At 31.7% G+C, this 19,279-nt stretch overlaps 1 protein-coding gene across 1 annotated transcript in view; it reads left to right on the top strand.

Moving 5' to 3' along the window:
• Window positions 1-3,509: 3,509 nt before the first annotated feature.
• The window catches only part of LOC148305565 (inactive rhomboid protein 2-like), a 262,551-nt gene continuing 246,781 nt past the window's right edge, over window positions 3,510-19,279 (top strand). Inside the window, exons 1-3 of the mRNA XM_088266450.1 lie at window positions 3,510-3,672; window positions 4,490-4,643; window positions 12,292-12,403. The gene's annotated coding sequence lies outside the window, so the exon portion shown is untranslated. The remainder of the gene's footprint in view (window positions 3,673-4,489; window positions 4,644-12,291; window positions 12,404-19,279) is intronic.

Below are 19,279 nucleotides of genomic sequence, written 5' to 3'. Positions count from 1 at the left end.
ATAAATATTTTATTATAACATAATTATAATGTCTACCAGTTTCGAAGCTAACCGCTTCTTTATCAAGACTGATTAATACTTGACAAAGAAGCGGTTAGCTTTGAAACCGGTAGAAATTATAATTATGTTATGATAAAATATTTAAAGGGATTTTAAAACAATGTTGCATTTTAATTATACAATATTTTATGTGCTACGCGCTACGGGGTGGCCTTTGTTTACAGCAGGATTTGATTTAGCCACAGTCTGGTGCTTCTAGGCAGGTCCAGAGGGAAGAATGCGAGACAATTAGTGAAGTGGGCGATGTGGAGTGACCAGCGATGGGGAATTGAATGGGTACAACCGTCGCGCTGAGAGGTCGCCTGCTGATTCAGGCGCTGGGCGGGCGGAGGGCGAAGGGCGGCAGGGGGTAGCTCGACAGCGCGCACGCGCTAACACAGGCGCGGATCTGCACATTTTATACAAAATATTAATATTATCCATCTCTCTTCATGACTCCCCAGTATGCAGATTTTGTATGGAGGATAGCGAAACGCCAATCCACATTCTTTACAATTGTGACGCACTCGCTCACAAACGAAGTCACATCCTTGGAGGACTTCTACTGGACTCCGAGAAGGTGAAGCTCCTACCACCAATACAGGTCATGAGTTACATGATTCATGTAAGTCTTGGCAGTGAGCTGTAATACAGAGGGAAGTCACAATACACTTATGTCACCGCGACCTGCTATGGTCGCGGTGACATAAGGGATGCAAGATCCCTTGACCCCCAAAGGGAAAAAAAAAATATTTTATCCATCTCTTCGTAGCAATCCCTTCATACTGCTCGCTGTAAACAGCAAATTCCGTAATAGAGTGTCTATGAACAATATATTTATATTATTTATTGATTCGGCATTAACTTTGTGGAATGACATTTTTTTTCGTTAGTTTTAATTTGTACCAGAAAATGAAAACATCTGTTAGTTTTCGCAACTAGTCGTATTTATAAATAAAACTCATTAAAGTGGTTAATTATACATTCAAGTATTCAATTTTATAAAATAAACAATATATTTTGTATATTAAAAGCATTATTTAAAACATATTTACACATGTTTATAAAGTTTGATCAAAAAATGTTTAAATAGTATGAATTTATTGTACACCCATTGTTTTTTTTTAATTTTTAATATTTCAATTACGTTAGTGGGTAATGTTTTGTTTAAAAAATTATTAACAATCTATTTTGTATATTAAAAGCATTGTTTACTTTGTGGTATGGTAATATAACACTCTCCCTATCGTCATTCATTGTTCACTTTGTGTAATACTAAATTCTAACTATTAAAGTGATATTATACAAAGTAAACCATGAATGATAGAGAGAGTGTTCTATGAATAATGGTTGAGTAGGAAATGAGATGACTGAGCATTTTCTTCAAATGTCTTTGCACTGTGACTGTGTTGTGCTGGTCTTTGGATTTGGATCTAGCTTACTAACTGAACTAGCTAACCACTAACCCTTTTCACTGCCTGTGTAGTGTTGAGACAATTCTAGAAGTGATATTGAAAGCTTTTAATGTGAAATCGGGATACAATTTTGTTTTCAAATTTTCTATAAATTTCGCAACTTAGTTCATAAAACAAAAAACAATTTCTTTGCAAGAGAAAGTCAGGAAGCCTAGATGCTTCTGTGTCAGATCTAAGAATGCGGGGAGAGCTTTCAATAAATAGTGGAGAGTAAATTATGAAAACTTATCTTCAATATTCTATTATTACATTTTATTAGTATTAAAAGTCTAATCTATTTTATGGACATAGAAATAACGTAAGGAATATCGGCAAGTCCTTTTTTAATATTCTTGTATTTGACATTGAACTGAATCGTTCTATTTATATACTCTTTAATGTGGTATCTATCACTTAATGAAAGGTTTTGAAAAACAAACCACGAATGTGATATATCTCTCCATACTCCTGGGAGACATCATATAGGAGGTTTGTTTTTTAAAATATGTATTTCAGATGGTGTGTGTATGAAAACATATTTATTTATGTAATAATTAGCATATTGGGGGGTTTACAAAACGAGTCAGGTCAAAAATATGAATAAAGCATTTTTTTGAATTGGCACATTGGAGGACAATTTTCATTTTCTTTCTCAAAGTTGTTGATTTTAAAATGTATAAAATAAAGACAGAGAAGAAGTTAATTTTCACAATACGATAAGTATTCAATAAAAAAACTCTCATGTAACATAGTAACATTTCAAAAAAGAACATTGCCTCCAATGCCTTTTTTCATATTGTAACACATGTAAAATAAATGTTACATGTTTAATTTTATTTAAATTTAAAATATGTTGTCATTTTTATACTCTATGAAAAAAATAATTTGTGAAATTGGCTTCTTGGAAATAAGTATTGTCGGGTGTCGGGTTGTGGTCCCGTGGTTAGTGTCACTCTTAAGTCAGAGTTTCTCGGTTCGAACCCACTCTATCACAATTTGATACCTATTTCTAGTAATGAGCCTCTTAAATAGTAAATAAATAGTATGAACTTGATTTCGCTCTCTTGTAAAATTTTATTTTGTCACATTGGATGATGACTCATCCAAGAATGACATGTTGGATGTTTCGAAATGTGGTGTTGGAGAAAAGCTCATTCTTAGAACTGCAAGACGTGCAAACGTCTCCATCCTTCAGGAACTATCAGTAATCGAAAGAGTTCACAACAAGCACGAGTCTTACGAATTTGGGAAAATCCCCAGATGGAATGGCGAGAGTATCAATAAGCTGGTGGTCACAGGGACGAGAGAGGGTGAATGAACAAGTGGAAGGTCTCCAACAAGATGAACTGACTTAAAATATATTTGACAGGATCCTCTCTAAACTCAACCTTAAACTTGACCCAGGACTGGGAAGAATAGACACGAATTGGGCACCAGTGTCTGACGATAATAAAAAAATATTTTCATTTAAATTTAATCTAAATCCGTCTTTTTAAATAAAAAATTACATATTTCTTTTTAAGAGAAGAAAAGGAAAATTCAAATATATTTCTGATTTTTTCAAATCGTTCATCCCCCTTTAAGAATATTGTGGTTTGTAACTTTATCGGAATTAAAAATGAGAAATATTCGTAAAGCCAAACAAAAAAACTCTGTTGTGCTAGCAAAATATCATCTAGTAGGGGAGATATCATTTAACATAAATACAACTTATAATTATTACATACTTTTGTATATTTTACGAATATTGACATATAATAAATATTTGATGCCGGATGAATGTGTTTTGAATTGAGTGGATGAAGTAACCGATTAAGGGAATAGAATTGGTCCGCAGAGTCGGGTAACAGAACGGGCCCAGGCGGTAAGGGTTGGTTTATCGGCGGTCCGCCCCTGCGGCCGTATCGAGCGTCTGCGTGGCAGCCATGTTGGCGGGTGGCCGTGCGAGCAGCGCGCACCCCAGTTCTTCTCCGCTGCCGTCGGCGGATCCGTCGCGCGCTATATACACGTCAAAGACTAAAAAAACACACAAAATGGCACCCTGAACGAATCCCCGACTATCCGGAGATAAAGGACTCGAAACCATAGCGCGGAGCCCCGCGAAAGAGCCACGGAAATCAGTGATTTGTGACGTAAATACCGCGACCCGCATCACCGACTGTGCCCTCTTGTGACTGTGGTAATAACGCTAATAAGTGATAATTGTACGTAAAATATAAATAAATATGACCGATAATCGATCCTTCATATATTTATTTTCAAATTACGTCGTAATTCGGGATGTAAACTCGGTTTAAGCGTGTCGGAGGGCAGTGTTTTCTTTCAGGAAAATGGGTAGCCATTTTGGGTTTTCCGCGAGGCAGGCCGATATTGGCGAGATCCGCTAGGTTTTAAGGGATTCCGTGCCATTAATAGAGATTATTATGAGGATTTCTGCATTAAACATAAAAGCTCGGTTGTTTTCCATTAAAATATACTAGTACATTTGTTGATAAGTCCTAAAGTATGCCAGAGGAGATGACTCATTAAGCAATACAAGTTGAGGAGTTTTCGTTTTCACTTGTTTCTTCCTTATTTTTAAGACGTAAGCCTCGTAACTTTATAGTACACAAATATGTAATATAATCTGACCCACTGTTATACATGTAGTCTATCTACAACCTTCGACCTTTATCTTAAAGGGATTTACGTTTTTATGTAAACATCATAAAGACGCCAACGATCACGTCGTATATCGGTAAATATAATTTATATGTGTATGCCTTGCGTCATGAAACTGCCTTGTCGTAGTTTTTTTGAAAACTATTTGGTTTTCCAGGATACAATTTTTATTCAGTAAATATTTGACGCTTAATATACACGGAGCGTAGTTATTAAACGCGTATTAATTATGACTTTTTAATAATATTGTTGGATCGATTACGAATTAAGTTGTATTTGTTACCATAATGAAAACTGTTTTCAATTTGAATGATTATTTATAACCGAGATTTTAGTAATTAGATCATTTAGAAAAATTAAACGAGTTTAACCGCTGATATGAATATTTGTACTTAAAACGAAATGAAGTGATTTGCTGTTAAGCCAGTGTTAGTGTCAGGTTTGGGATTAATTTTTAAAACTCCGGTCATTGATCTTCATATATTTGTGGTGAGTTGAATATGTTTTTATTTTCATATATATTTATTTAATTAACAACAATGACACGTAAACTAATGGGACTTGCTTTAAACATTGATGTTTTGTGTCTACGGGGTTTTTTGAAAAAATAAGAAGATGTTATTAATTTTGAAGGTTAATGTTTTTTTTGTGCTTATGAATCGTAATGTTAAAATAAGAATTAAAATAAAATAAACTGTTAGTACTTTTTCTTTTAATTATCATTACTTTTTGTGTTGATTTTTTCATTGACATAATATTTTTTCAATAAATAACGCAATAAAATTCAATAAATAAAAGATTGAAATCGAGATTTCTCGAAATTCATTTAAAATAAAACATAGATTAATACATTAAGTTTACACATTTTGAGCAAATGTTTATATTTACAATATTTAGAGAACCTACAAAGTAATTTCGTGCACTAATTTTGGGATCGTATACATACATATTTTAAAGGATTATTTACACGTTTATAGGGCTGAAAATTTGTTTTAGTCTTAAGTCTTGTAAAAACAATGTTAAGTGATTACTTTATACTCCAAAAAGTTCACCATTTTGTCCATATTGAATAATCATATTTACTTAAAAAAACACATTATATTCCCTAAAAGTCACAGTTCCCTTTTCGCCTCTCAACAAAAACGATCGTCTTTGTTATGTATGTTCAAAGATATTTTCAGAAAAATGGTCCATTTATATATTTTCATTATTATTTAATTTGCTGAATATTTTTTATTCAAACAGTTGATAACACCTGATGTTTTTTTGGTACTTTGGTTTTCTAAAAACTTTTTTAATACATCTAACGTTAAATCACATAATAAAAGAAAGACATAGTCTGTCCAATATTGATGTTAGTTTTTACATCCCAAATGCTGAAACATTACTGATCATTTATGTAAGACGTTACTTCTGAGTTTATTCAATATATTTTTTCAGCATTCCGTCTCATGAAGGATGATTTCCATAAAACCATTGTTAAGTGTGCAAAAGAATTTATTTTTGGCTGCAAGAAACTTTTTTTAAATTTTCGACGTATAAAAGCATGTATTTTAGAAGAGGTCCATTAAAAAAGTCAATGATTTGCACAAGAGAGCTTTTACATTCTATCTAGTGTTTAATATAATATATTTTTTGAATACGCCAAAATCTTTTCAAAAGATAAATAAAAGATTTATTCCTTGAGGGAATCATATTTGTAATTTCTATATAAAATCAAGGACACAAAGATTTTAATCCCTGACGGTTTACAATTTAATTATTAGGATTTCCAGTAAAAAATATAAAATCTTCTTAGTATTAATATAAAATAAAAATGTGATGATATAAAGAACATCAATTTGGTTTATCATTAATTCATACCTTTTTGGCGATTTGATATCTTTAATTTTCCCGTAATATGTTGCAATAGAAATAAAGATGTATTATAAATGTCTCAAAGAGAAGTAATTTATAAAAAAAAAGGAAGGTGAAGTTGTGGGCGTTTAAAGGGTTGACGATCTGCCATCGACAAGCTCATGTGATCACTTTATTAATTTGTGTACCATTTACCATTCTGCCAATGTATGATCATCTATATTAATTAATTTTTAAACATGCATATATTGAATATTTTAGTACCCATTTACGTTCAGGGTAGAGGCATATTCTTTCATAAATATGTGTCTCTTTAAAACTCTTGGTTCAGTATGCTTATACATGTGTTATACTATTCTGGTTTGTTTTTATTTATTCACGAAACAAACACTCATAAAACATTGTCGAACGTCAACAAATAAATCAATAAGGGGTTTTATAATTCACGTGATGTAACATTGCCTGTCGTCGATTACAATAGATGGATAATGCGTTAAACGGGCAAACTCGCATAAATAAAACTCAGTTGGCCTCCGGCAACGCATAGAGCCGGTCGTCGGGTCACGCCCAATTTTTGATTGTTTTTTAGAATATCTATTGATTTTTTTTATAACTCATTACCTTTCAGTAACTGAATTTTTCAAAACCAAATAAGTATTTATTTTAAAGAAAAACTTATTTTTTCAATACGAAAACGGTGTTTGAAAAAAAAAGCAATTAATTACTTACTTCAAATGTTACCTGAGTATAAAGAAAATTAAGTTGCTATTTCTAAGAACGTAGTGTAGTTAATTTTACCTTGTTTCTGTACATTTATTTCTATAATTTTGAATCTAGTCATCGACCAGGAGAAGTTTAAGATAACAAATAAGAAAAATTGGTTATTTACAGAATAGAAGTAAAGTCAAAGTTACCCACACTACGGAATCAATGCATTGACTTACCTTTAGAATCGACACCCTGGAGATTCTATTTATGTATGTGAGATTCTTTCCAAATTATTTTACCTACGTTTGTTTCCTTCTTTAATCTAACGGATTTAAAACAATCAGTATCCTTAAAAAAAATCAAACGTAACTAAGTAACGTAAATTATATATTAAATTTTAGTTTTAACTCGCTTTCAAATTGATTATGTTAATAGCACAAATTAAACATTTTGTGGAGTAATTTTTATGAAAAAAGTTACTTAAAAAAAACAGTACAAACTTAACAGCGTGTAGATTACGCGTCCGTGGCAATATATAAAAAAAGATAATTATTGGTATGAAGTAACATGAAGGGGTGGAAATGGGACCATTGTATGTAAATAAAAGTAGAATTTAGCGGGAAATCAATAATCCGAAGGTCGCGCATGAAACGCTTAGGACCTGAGACGATTAAAACTTTCCAAAGTTCCTACTTCAGATATCTTCGAACGAAGTATGAACCATACGTGCCTTGTTACCATATGCTAAATTAGTTAATTTATTTAAAGGTTTACAAATATTTGCCAAATGTATTGAAGTTAAAACGATTAACGAATGGTAATAAAAGAGAATAAGCGGATAGTCATCCCCTATTTTATTTCTTACGAAATCAAACAACCTATTAAAATTTCAAAGTTTAGCGAAATTCGTAAATTGTTGCAGTACCTACTTAAAGGAGATTTAATTGTTTAAAGTGCTCTTGTACAATCTGTGGTGCTATCAAAATATTAGATAGACAGCCTCTAACTTAGCCTAATCCAACTAGCCAATAGAAATAAAAATTGGGAGGACAGTGTCCTTACTCAATCGTATCATTTTGTATACCACATTGATTTCTTCAATATCTGAGACCTTTGAAATGGGAACTGCTTTTCTGATATGATTTCCAGTTACGCTTCTTTATATTATTTGTACATAGTTGTAGTAATGTATAGGTATGTTTAACTTTAAGTTTACACGAAAATTATAAGACACTCACAAAAGAAAGGAAACGAGAGAAATGTGGAGGCGTTTAGAGGTGTATTTGGTCTCAGGCAAAGACCTCTATTTATGGATTTTAAATAGAGGTCATTGCAGGCGGTTATTCGCATATTGTATTGATATATATTAGCTGAAAATCAGATGAATAAGCACAAGTACGAATTTTTCATTATTCTTCAGAGGAGAGAAGATATTTACGAGTTGCTGTGGCACAGTCTGGTTAAATGGAAAAGGAAGAAAATAGGAAACACACATTTTTGATATCTTTAATTTCGCAATACTAACGAACTAATGAAAATATAAAATATCTTTGAAACGACAGTGCGTTCGGGAAAATTGAAAATGACAAATGACAGACAGCAGCTGTCAAGAAGTACACTGTTTGTTATGGCAACATTTAGAAATGAGTGTGTTGATTTTTACTTTGAATAGATGGCGCTGCCATAGCAGTAAGATATGCTGTTTAAAAAATTGAAAAATATATAAATATGTATATTAATTGTGATGTATGATTATTGTAGTAATGATACCCTATTTTGATAATGTTTTACCTTACCTTCATAAAGTTAACGAGCAAGCTAACGCTGCATCGATTCAACCTTGTACTCTTTTCGGTTCTGTGCGGATAGGGGTTAGATAATGATTAACGTCAAAACAATTTTGAAATAAGGGCTGTATTAATAATATAATATTTGAGCAGTTGTGTGTTACAAAGACTTGACGATATTAACAATGGTTGGATGGAAAATAATTATTAACAATATAATACATTATTATACGAGAGATTAAATTGGCATATGCTGTAATATTTCACATTTGATATTCTGAAACCAAGTAATAAATTTACATGAAACTCGTCTTCTGAAATAAACTGAAATATTGAGAGACAGAATTCCCTTTGAGAAAAAATAATGAAGGCAAATTGGGAATGAAAGCATCAAATTGGAATGTTGAATAAGTTATTATGTATTTACAATAATAATGATATTACGGCCAATAAGATGGAAGTTATCTGAGTATTATAAATGCTTTCTTTGATACTTTTGTATGAGCCGGTTTATGGTTGAATTTAAATAAAATGAAACAGTTTATGCCTTTTTTAATGTTGAATGAGTAAACCGTGACATACAATACGTATTTTTGTGGCGAACGATAATATTGCTCTTCTTGAATAATTATTTTCAGCTTTTTACTTTTTTGACCAAGGAGTATTGATTTATTGAATGGAGTTGGCAAAAGAAGGATGAAAGCAGACTGAATGCAGTTGAAATGCGATTCCTCAGACGAATGTGTGGCAAAACGATGTTTGATAGATGTTCGAATGATGAAATAAGGAAAGAATGTAAGGCTGAGATAAGCATCATCGATAAAATTAAGAAAGGTGTGTTGAGATGGTTTGGACATGTGGAGCGTATGAGTGAAGAAAGAACGGTTAAACAAATTTATGAGGCGAATGTAGTTGAAAAAAGAAGCAGAGGACGACCGAGGAAAACTTGGCACAATCAGGTATGTCAAATACTTGAAAGCGGCCGGGTCAGGAGTCGTAATAATCGTCGGGTATGTATGAGGAGATGCATGAATGTAGAAGAGGCAAAGAATGTTTGCAAGGACAGAGTGGTGTGGCGTTCGATTCTCTCTGCCTACCCCTGCGGGGAAGCGGCGTGATGGTTAGTTATTTAGTTTTTTTTTTAAGTTTCACCGATTTGACAATTCGCAAAGTATGTATAATTGTATATGGTATATGCAGTAGCGTGCATAGAGTTTTAAATTAGGGTTGGCAGTAGGGTGGGGTAAGAATAAGGTATAGTAGGCATTGGTCGTGTTTCTAGAGTAATCCAGAGTAGGCAATGCTTTTCTGCCTATATAGAATGCAGGCCTCTGTGGTATATTATGCTGGGTGTATTTTTTTTAAACTAACATAATGTTCGCTTCTTCTCAAAAGTGTTATAAAAGTTGGCGTTAAAATTGTTAAGTTAGTACGAGTATGGATATGCGACACCGAGTGCCCTAACTATTACTGCTATTCTCCTTTTCATACTTGACATTATTTCCCCATATATAAATATATATATATATATATATATATATATATATATATATATATATATATATATATATATATATATATATATATATATATATATATATATATATATATATATATATATATATACATATATATATATTTATATATAAATATATATATATATATATATATATATATATATATATATATATATATATATATATATATATATATATATATATATATATATATATATATATATATATATATATATATATATATATATACTTATATACTAATGTATACGTTATATTTATACTGATTTACACAAAACTAAGTGCTGGGCTCCTAGACGATTTTCAGCCGTCTCCAATTCTAATTCTTCATCCCTGTTCTTTCTACTTTATCCACTACCAGCGTCTCTCTCCCACTCAGAGTAAATAATGATCGCTCAGAACTAATGACGGTTCTGAGAGAAGGAAAATATTCTCTAAATAAATATTTTTCGTGTGATGCGAGCCTGGTGGCTCGAGGGATTCAGTTAATAAAATATACAAGTGTAATTTATTTGGGTCAACCTCTATCAACATTTTATATTTTTAACCGGCTAACTAGCAGCGATTACACCATTTTCCGCTAGGGCAGGCGGAGAGAAAAATCCATAAATAGGGTATGTTCACTAGGGAAGGGTATCGGATTTAACATACTCGCACATGTAATGTGATTTTCAGCTCCTCTTTAATCCTTATAAAGCAAAACAACTTTGTTTTAACCACTTTTTATTGGCACACTTTATCCAACCGGTTTTGACAAGAACCTTGTCATCATCAGGGTTTATGTACTAAATTATTCTATTTAACCCTTTTAGGAGTAAGCCTGAATGAGTGCTAGTCTATACGGCACTACTTTAGTTCGAGAGTATAATACAGTGGAACCTCTCATAACGAGCATAATTCGTTCCAGAATCATACTCGTTCAGCGAAACATTTTTGGTTTTGACTGGCTCGGAAGTCCCGGCCGTGAAAAAGGGACTTGCTCTCACTCTGTAACTCGCTATGCGAAATGTCGCTCGTTAAGGGAGCTACCATTTTTTTTGCTTATTTTGCGAATTACTCGTTCTACTGTACTTTTAAGGGGGGAGTCTGCGGTTTATAGCTTCATACTATTAAGAAACGATTAATTATTTAAGATTTTCTCAATGAACATTTTACTAAGCTGGCGATATATTGCATAACCAGTCGCGTATGAATTAATGCTGATATATTGTTCTTACATGCAATATGGATGCTAAATAATGGGCAAAATGGTGAATGTTACACAGCGTGTGTAAAGTGGTCACTTAAGCTATCCAAATGCAAATGCCAGGTCGTAAGCCCTGGGATGCTCAGAATTCCATCTTCTTTCGTATCGAAAAAGCCATATATGTTACATACACCTATTATATTGATATCATGCGTAAGGTGAAAAATCCAGAGTCCGATATAATAAATAATTTCAATATGATTATAATTTTCATATATATATATATATATATATATATATATATATATATATATATATATATATAAATATATATATATATATATATATATATATATATATATATATATATATATATATATATATATATATATATATATATATATATATATATATATATATATATATATATATATATATATATATATATATATATATATATATATATATATATATATATATATATATGTATATTTATAATGCAGATAGTCTTTTGAGATTTTTTTTACATTCAACATATCTTTTGTCTTATTTTTATTATATATCTAACAACTCCAACAGAACTTTAAATATTTGAGAATCAAATTTTCGATAACCTTCCTGCAGAAATAAAATAAATAAATAAATAAAAAACATTAAATAAATTAAATGAATTGAAAACATATTGTTCCAAGAAAAACAACACATTAAAAATACAAAAATTTTATCACCCACAAACATGTTTATTGTTTAAAAAGTAAAAAGTTAAGTCCTTCTCCAAGCACAAAAGCAGTCTCTTTATTAGAGAAAACAGTGTTATTAATTTTAAGATTGTAAAGTAGAAATACGTAGAAAATTTATTTAATGATAAAAAACTCTTAACTAAAAAAATAAAAAAAAATACCATCCGCTCAGCTAGATAATTTATTATTGGTTTCGAGACGTACCTGCTAACAACTCTATGCACCACTACCACAGCACAATTCACACCCTTAAAGTGATGCAAAATACTAATCACAAGCGGTATTAGTCTGTCTTATGATAATTAAGTATTTTTTATATTTCAGTTGGTGAATCATGAGGCACTGATGGTGGCGGGGCCCCGGGCGGCGCCGCGCCCCCTCTGCTAGGGCGCCGCCCCCGCCCCGCACCCCGCACCAGCCCTGCATCTGTCAACAGGTAATACTAATAATGCCACTTTCTAGTAATAATCAGAGCCGATGCATATCGAAAGTGTTCTAACCCACGACTGATGGAAAATTAACGTATTCCTAAGAAAAACAATTTAAGCCCAAAAATAAATGAATATTTCACGTCGTGTCAGTATGTGAGATAGGGTAATATCAATTTGAGCTTTCATTTATCAACGGAAATATTTAGACTGGTGACATAAGAAAGTAAAAAAAAACTAAAGTTATACAATTTGCTGAAGGGGTTGCATCAACATGTAAGTCGTTTTTGAGATAAATCATCAATCCAAATTACAAGTGTTTTTCCAATAAAACATCTCTTGAATACGGTGTAAGATTTGAGCTTGACTTTGTGCCAGTGACACAATCAAACTTTAACGGTAACAAATATATATACATATATATATATATATATATATATATATATATATATATATATATATATATATATATATATATATATATATATATATATATATATATATATATATATATATATATATATATATATATATATATATATAAATTTATATATATATATATATATATATATATATATATATATATATATATATATATATATATATATATATATATATATATATATATATATATATATATATATATATATATATATATATATATATATATATATTTACATATATACATTTATACTTCTATTCTTTTTTAGATGTGACAACATTAATTTGTAGAGGTATCGACATACATAAATGGCTGTATTATCAAGTAGAGGGATGGATGCTTTGAATTCATCAGCCAAGTATTTTCGGTCTTTGAATCGTTTCTCTTTATATCGCTCAAGTTAAATGCGAAATTTCCAATGAGGGTTCCTGAATTGTATTATTTCATTTGCGGGACGAGTTTTGACCTTTCCGACTTCCATCCATAGGGGGCCCGAATAGTTCCCGACACGTATACAAGTTAAGGCGAGCAGTTAACTAGGAAGCAGGAAGGTGATTCGTGAGTCGGAAGTTGTAGATAAGTTTGTGCTCTGGGAAGTCTGCCTTTAAAGGGAGATAATCGCGAGAAGGGGAGAGCGGAACATAATGAACGCAGAGAACTGCGGTTCTTAACATCTGCTAAGGTAATTATAATGGATATGAAATTTAATTTGATGAATTAAGACTCGCGGTTATGAGAGAAGCAATAGAATATTATAAAATGGAAATGGCGTGTTTTTGTATTTGAGCGAGTCCAAAAATGTTGCATACCTACGGTAACTATTTAAAATTATATATTCAAATGTCCAAAAAGGTTTTAAAATGTAAAACAATCCACAGACAATCAATTAATGTAATTTTTAGTGAAGTAGTGTTTTTCAAAGTGGTATTACAAAGTGAACGATGAATGAAAAGGAGAGTGCTATTTTTTGCATTTAAAATAACTAGACGATTTTTAAAATGAAAGAGCTATAAATAAATTAATAAACGAAATAGGTCGTGCAATCGAGCATAGTGTGAAATAATGCATACATGATTGCATGACTCGTGACAGACAAGTAACTTATAAATGATTTACCAAACATGGATTATAAAATTTGCTATCGGCACGAATTTCTTCAATATATGAGTATTCGTTGATTAAAATTCAGTTTTTCATACTTCATTTTTTCGTTTAATATTTTTGAAGGGGAACCTTTAACAACGACCGTTTTTTGATGATACAAGATCGACTTTTTGAATTTCGGAATGTAAATTTCGATGATAAACAAATGTATTAATGGGAATCTTTAAAAATGATCGACTTTTGATCATACAAGATCGACTTTTTGAACATCGAAATGTCCGTTTGGATGATGAATCAATGTATTAATCGACTTTTGATCAAACAAGATCGACTTTTTGAACATCGAAATGTCAATTTGGATGATGACCCAATGTATTAATCGACTTTTGATCATACAAGATCGACTTTTTGAGCATCGAAATGTCAATTTGGATGATGAATCAATGTATTAATCGACTTTTGATCATACAAGATCGAGTTTTTGAACATCGAAGTGTCAATTTTGATGACGAACCAATGTATTAATAATAAATAACCTTTTAGTATGATCCACTTTATGAATTTCGAAATGTAAATTTTGATAATGAATAAATGTATTAATGGGAACCTTTAACAATGATCGACTTTTGATTATACAAGATCGACTTTTTGAAATAAAAATAGCAAAACCATTTATGACATCGTTTATAAAACCATACTTATGTCTGTTCGTTAGTTGGCCTATTTACTATTGGGGATAACGTATTTTGTATCGGTTACGAATTCAACTGTGAAACGGTCCCAATCAATTATATTCTGTAGATATTAGGAATTCCAAACGAATGCCTTCTTCCCACGGAATGCTACGTTTGCGAGGGAAATCAATACTATTGATGGGATGGGAACGCTAAAACTCCTCGCTAATCGGCTCCAGTAATTAAAAACTCGACTTGAATGCACAATTAAGGGTTGTATCTGTACACAACCAATAATATTTCAAAATCGTTTAAAAAGAAACAGCGAAATAATTAGCTCTGAAATTTCATTAATGTTTCAAATAAACTTTTTCTGTAACAAGGTACATAAGAGAAAACGCGAAAATGTCTGTACAAAGCGCACAATAAAAACCACCACGAAACGTTTTTGATAATGATGCCTTTTTCATCTTTAACTCCAATTCAGTGCAGTGCTTTAAGCATTGTTGATCTCTGATAAGGCCTGAAAGTTATTTTTCTGATGCCTTATTTAAATTACTTTTATTTGGCGAAAATGCATCCGTACAAGAATTAAGTGAATAACGAATTCATTATTTACGTATGTATGTACGTATTTGAAAGCTTTAATTTAGTTTCACATTTGCGTTTATAGAATCACGTAAAACGTTTGAGTATCAGGATAAAAAAAAACAATGCACATTATTTTATGATTTTTTTCTGAATGAGTAAGATCTATATACTAACTGAGACCAGACTTCCTCATTTACAAACTAATAGACCGCGATTAATACTTTCTGTAAACTGTTGAACGAAAATGTTTACTAAAATTTATACCTACATTGAACTTTCACAAACAAGGACAGACAACTCTCGTCCTAAATTGGTTCCAGTAAAATAGTAAGTATGTTTGAAATAAATAAGTACCAAATACATTTTTTTGTCATCTCAGCATAGATGAAGAAGAATATGGGAGTCTGAGTATTTACAAGGTTTATGTCAGAAGCCGGTTAAGTGATCACTTTACACATGTGCAACATTCACCATTGTACCTTCAATATTAGATATTATTTTTCATCTATGTTGAAATGTCAAAAAATGTGAAAATAACTCCTGAGTGGATTAAACCCCTGATTTGTGAATAAGTATTCGGATACACTCAAAATGTTGTGAAGTCCCAACTATTTCAACGCGTGTATATGGTTATAGGATGAAATAATGAGGTTGAAATTATATATAACGCAAGTAGTGCTCTGTAATGTAGGAATAAAAAGATGAAAAAGGGTACCTAATTCTTTTCTTTACAAGGGAAAAAGGTTTCTGAGCAAGTCCCAGGTGCCTATTAACTGAAGCCTGTAATAAAGTTACAAGCAATCAGAAATAATTAGAGCTGCCTTACGAGTGGACGCCATTTCGCCCGTTCCTCGGAATGACATAAATTTAATAATTAAATATCGCTGCGCTGCATCCGAGGCGGGAAATATACAAATGTACACAGTGCCAATCCGCAGAGTAGGGTGACCAGGTGGAAAATAAATAAACGTAGGACAAATGAGGCCGAAGGGAGGAATGATAAATGGCTGAAAAAGCGGAAATCTTCGTATCCTGCTATAAATTAGATTATATTGATATTCACAACATTTTAATGTGTCCAATTACTTGTTTACAAATTCGGTTTTCAACACTTATGAGCTATTTTTGCCTTTTTTTTAAACTTATTTTTACTAAGGAATTATTTAAGTGTGGGTATTTACAGGGCTTAAAAGAGTCTCCGCTAAATAAAAACTCATCTCAATCCAACATAGATGGCTGTTACGAGCTCGTATTTACTGTGTCATGAGATTGATCAATATATCTAGGTGCTCCAAAATAAAGAGTGGTGTGGTTGTCAATCATGGGTAGAATGGTGAATATTGCCCATGTGTAAAGTGATCGCTTAACCAACTTATGACAGGTATATTCTTCTTCATATTGAGATGTCAAAAATATGACTAACTAACTATCACACTGCTTCCCAGTAGGGGTAAACGGAGAACAGAATGTCTTTGCAAACGATCTTTGCCTCTTCCGTATCTCATACATTTTCTTTCTACACTGCTGGATATAGGCCCCTTCTAATTCCTTCCAGACTTTTCTCGTTTGAGCTCTTTCAATCCTACGATCATATTTGTGTGCAGGTTTTTAAAATTCAATGGCTCAAAAATTGTTGGCTAGAAGGAAACGATTCTAATAGCGGATCGCCCCTATGTGCAAGCCCCTGTGTGGTCGCATCTGTGGCACATATCTTAAGATGGCCCTGGTGAGTGACTTCGCCCTTCAGGAGAGTTTCGGAAGGGGGGGAATAAGAATGGGGGTTTAGCAGTGCCGCAATTTTTTGTTAGGGACAAAGCGGTGAGCTTTTTTCCATTGACGTCTTATTCCAATATAATTCATGATTATTTGATTTTAAAATAATGTAAATTGTTTGATAACTGACAAAAAAAACACAAATGTGTGTTTAAATTGAGTATTCAGCTATTAAACTCTGACAATGGAAAAAATTCCTGCATTGATCTATTATTAAAAATTTCAAAAATTGTACAGATATGTACGAGTATATTAATATGAATTTTTCGTAAGAGCAAAATAAATTTACTAAGTGCTGTGTTGTTTGTTTAAAAATTGCACCTTAAATTTTTTTTCGTTTTCAATAGTTACGACATTTAGATGCCCAAGAGACAGAGATAAGCGTCTGAAAAGTTGTACCTGTACTAGTAATTTTGAGTTGATGGAAATTATTATGGATTCCTACTTTCGTATTCCTGTTTACATGTGAAAGTAAAAATATGATTTGAATGTCATTTTAGAGACGTAAAAAGTTATACATACATTTAAAAAATAAAAAGAGAAATGAACATGTTTGTTGTTTATACATTTTTGATATCTCGACATATATGAAGAAGAATGAAGTCTGGACATTTACAGGGGCTTGGTTAAGTTATCACTTTGCACACGTGTAACATTCACCAATTCTACCCATGTTTGACAACCACACTAATCAATTTTTGGAACTCCTGCACATATTGATCAAATTCGTACCACAGTACTTGTGAGTTCACAACCGCCATCTATGTTGGAATAGGGAAAGCTGTTATTAAGCAATGATTCTTTCTATTTTTATGCAAGGTCCAGATCTTGGATTATATTAACATACTTGAGCCCCACCTGAAAACATGATTTTCATGATTTGTGAACAAGTATTTGGATATACTCAAAATGTTGTATGTTTATTGTTAACGAAATAAAGTATTCATTAAAAAAAAATGTAAATTAAGGTATAATTTTCACAAAGTTATGTTTACCGTTAGTGAAACTAATTTGTAACGTATTTATATTCAAATCCGAATCTTGGATTAAATTAATATACTTGACCCTCGCCTGAAAACATAAGTTTCATGATTTGTGAACATGTATTTGGACATACTCAAAATGTTGTATGTTTATTGTTAATTATATAAATATTAATTTTTAAATTTGTAAATTTCAGTATAATTTTCATAAAGTTATGTTTACCGTTGGTGAAACTGATTTGTAACCTTTTCGAAATACAGCATTCGTTTATTGGAGGACATGTCCCGTTTTGCCTTCCACCTGGTTACCCCAGACAAGATTAAATGGCTTCATTAAGCTCGCGTAAACATAAGTAATCAGATTTGTTTTCATAACGACGTTATTTCATCACTCCGCCAGACTCTCGGTAATACATGGAGTATAATGTAGAATTTGCGATGCGCGTGTTACGTTAAAACGCCATTACTGTGTCTATGGAATATGAGGAAACTCTATTTTGAACAATGGTCTTTGTTTTATAAATTATGTCTCTAGGATCAATGCAATTTTAAAAATGGTCATTTTACACTACCAAAAAGCGTGCTTTTAAATGTGTAAAATGGGTATTTTTCTCCTGCATTGACCCTTTAAATCTAGGGTAAATCTTATATGTATAATATAATGAAGACATGGACGATCGTATTTAAAAATCCGACTCAGATAACGACTTCCTAAAAAAAGTCGTTAGTCAAATCGCTTTTCGGATTCACGTTTTGAAATTCGGACACACTCAAAATATATTTGCACTAAATAATTGACCGTGTTTTTAAATTGAATTACTTACAAAAATTATTAGTTGTCACTAAATATAAAGTAATGTTAATAATTAAATATCATGCTGAATAGATTGGGTAACGAATCAATGACCGAACACATGTTAGCCAATCATGATAACTATTGAACAAGGTGGACATTTATAAAAATTAAAATCAACTCTGTTTAAAATATTACAAAATAATGTATACTGAATAATGCTGAGTTCAAAAAACTGCTTAAAAAATAATTTGCTGACACCATAACGCAAGTTTTACTACGGCGTTAAAAAATGGGTATTAAAATAATCATCGTAAAGTCATTAATCTCTCCCGTTTTCAAAAAAGGGCTATTACACATGGCCGTAAAATTTTGAAAAATGTATAAAAGTTATTTCTCCTAACAAATTTCACATAATTTCTGTGAAAGTTAGGGCGTTTATCACGCGCAACGTAATATCGGAGATCATAAAAATTATATTGCTTCTATGGGATGCTGGGCACATGCCCCTCCCTGTTCGCATT

The sequence above is a fragment of the Brachycentrus maculatus genome, unplaced genomic scaffold, assembly GCF_059751285.1.
Source record: "Brachycentrus maculatus isolate JH-2025_06_01 unplaced genomic scaffold, ASM5975128v1 h1tg000269l, whole genome shotgun sequence".
Taxonomy (NCBI): domain Eukaryota; kingdom Metazoa; phylum Arthropoda; class Insecta; order Trichoptera; family Brachycentridae; genus Brachycentrus; species Brachycentrus maculatus.
This window is presented reverse-complemented; position numbering and strand designations above follow the sequence as displayed.